The 2,500-nt window shown below is 56.0% G+C and overlaps 2 non-coding genes across 2 annotated transcripts in view; both read right to left on the bottom strand.

The window, feature by feature from the left end:
* The window catches only part of LOC139699891 (large subunit ribosomal RNA), a 4,114-nt gene extending 3,284 nt beyond the window's left edge, over positions 1-830 (bottom strand). The window contains exon 1 of the ribosomal RNA XR_011703619.1: positions 1-830. This exon is cut by the window's left edge and continues 3,284 nt beyond it. This is a non-coding gene — a ribosomal RNA (large subunit ribosomal RNA).
* A 224-nt stretch (positions 831-1,054) lies between these two features.
* On the bottom strand, positions 1,055-1,209 carry LOC139699888 (5.8S ribosomal RNA). The gene has a single exon (XR_011703616.1). It is a non-coding gene; the product is annotated as a 5.8S ribosomal RNA (ribosomal RNA).
* Positions 1,210-2,500: the final 1,291 nt, after the last annotated feature.

Genomic DNA, 2,500 nt, shown 5'->3' with positions numbered 1-2,500 from the left:
CTCACGGTTCGCGGACAGCCCCACGGTGGGAAAGGGATCGGACCGGGTCCGGAACCCTAACCCCCGAGGGTGCTCGCGGAGGGCCGGACGCCTTGCGGCGCGTCGACTTTCGCTTCCTACCGTCGGACATCCGGCCTGGGATCCCGGGGTCCTTTTCCGCTCGAGAGCGGGCGGGACTCCACCCGGGCCCTTGGGGCCGGCGTCCGACGGGTCGCGACGTCCTACTCGGGGAGAAGTGCGTCACACCGACGACGAACATTCGAGGGCCACCGGGTGACGCGCCTGTGACGGGGGTCACCCCCCGCCCGCCGGCGCGCCATCCGTCAAGCGACCCTCGCCCGTCGCCGGCGAGACCTGAATCTCCCCTTTCGAAATTTCGGGTACCACCCGTTTACTCCCAAACGGTTTCACGTACTCTTGAACTCTCTCTTCAAAGTGCTTTTCAACTTTCCCTCACGGTACTTGTTCGCTATCGGTCTCGTGGCCGTATTCAGTCTTAGGTGGAGTTTACCACCGACTTTGGGCTGCACTCTCAAGCAACCCGACTCTGAGGAGCGCCCCTCCCGGGAGGCAAGCGCGGAGGTCGCACGGGCCTGGCACCCTCTCCGGGCCGTGGCCCCGTTCAAGAGGGACTTGGACTCTCCGGCGCCCCTCGGGAAATTGGACGCTCCCAAACGCCACAGCGCTCGGCGCCCCGCGGGGGCGCGAGCTTTGGCCCTGGAGTCGATCCCTGTTCGCTCGCCGTTACTAAGGGAATCCTGGTTAGTTTCTTTTCCTCCGCTTATTAATATGCTTAAATTCAGCGGGTGGTCTCACCTGCTCTGAGGTCGGCCCAAATGATATAGTTGCCCGTGGAGAGGGAGTAATAACCGAGCCCCCACCGATCCGCAGGCGAACGCCGTCAAAAAATAACGAAGCGTCTCACCTCGACCGGCGGGGACGGGTCTCGCCCAATCTCCCGCAGAGCCCCCTATCAATCCGGGCGACGATCCATCCCAGCGAGGGATGCTCGTCGCCCCAGTACGCAAACGTTTCCGTTCGCGAACTGAATTGCCGGCCCTCAGCCAGGCGTAGCCCGGGAACAAAATCCGAGGGCTGCAATGTGCGTTCGAAACGTCGATGTTCATGTGTCCTGCAGTTCACAATTCGACGCGCAGTTAGCTGCGTTCTTCATCGATCCACGAGCCGAGTGATCCACCGTTTAGAATTTCTTTCTTTCATTTCATTTTATGTAAAAAATTCGTTTCATCGAAACATACAAACTGGGAATTTTTTCCCTTCTTTGCGAGCGAGTTGGGCGTGTGTCTTTTAAAGCCGGCTTTTGAAAGCCGGGCACCCGACTGCTCGCCTTCTTTGTCCCTTTTTCTCTTCACCAATTCGTTCCAAAGCTACGATTTTATAATCGAAAGCTGTAATGATCCTTCCGCAGGTTCACCTACGGAAACCTTGTTACGACTTTTACTTCCTCTAAATGATCAAGTTTGGCCATCTTTCCAGCAACATCGGCGCCACCGGTGTTGAGGCGGCGAGCGCCGCGCACCAGTCCGAAGGCCTCACTAAATCATTCAATCGGTAGTAGCGACGGGCGGTGTGTACAAAGGGCAGGGACGTAATCAACGCGAGCTTATGACTCGCGCTTACTGGGAATTCCTCGTTCATGGGAAACAATTGCAAGCCCCAATCCTAGCACGAAGGAGGTCAGCGGTTACCCGGGCCTTTCGGCCAGGGAGGACACGCTGATTCCTTCAGTGTAGCGCGCGTGCGGCCCAGAACATCTAAGGGCATCACAGACCTGTTATTGCTCAATCTCGTGCGGCTAGGAGCCGCCTGTCCCTCTAAGAAGATAGCTACGTCGGAAGCATAATAGATTCCGACGCCTAGTTAGCAGGCCAGAGTCTCGTTCGTTATCGGAATTAACCAGACAAATCGCTCCACCAACTAAGAACGGCCATGCACCACCACCCACCGAATCAAGAAAGAGCTCTTATTCTGTCAATCCTACCGGTGTCTGGGCCTGGTGAGGTTTCCCGTGTTGAGTCAAATTAAGCCGCAGGCTCCACTCCTGGTGGTGCCCTTCCGTCAATTCCTTTAAGTTTGAGCTTTGCAACCATACTTCCCCCGGAACCCAAGAGCTTTGGTTTCCCGGAAGCTGCCCGCCGAGTCATAGAAGGAACTTCGGCGGATGGCTAGCTGGCATCGTTTATGGTTAGAACTAGGGCGGTATCTGATCGCCTTCGAACCTCTAACTTTCGTTCTTGATCAACGAAAACGTTCTTGGCAAATGCTTTCGCATCGGTTCGTCTTGCGACGATCCAAGAATTTCACCTCTAACGTCGCAATACGAATGCCCCCGTCCGTCCCTATTAATCATTACCTCGAGTTCTGAAAACCAACAAAATGGAACCGAGGTCCTATTCCATTATTCCATGCACACAGTATTCAGGCGACCAACGGCCTGCTTTGAGCACTCTAATTTGTTCAAAGTAAACGTGCCGGCCCA

This window comes from Hetaerina americana, unplaced genomic scaffold (assembly GCF_022747635.1).
Source record: "Hetaerina americana unplaced genomic scaffold, ioHetAmer1.1.p SCAF_972, whole genome shotgun sequence".
NCBI classification, from domain to species: domain Eukaryota; kingdom Metazoa; phylum Arthropoda; class Insecta; order Odonata; family Calopterygidae; genus Hetaerina; species Hetaerina americana.
The sequence above is the reverse complement of the archived record's forward strand: the minus strand, read 5'-3'. Positions and strand labels throughout refer to the sequence as shown.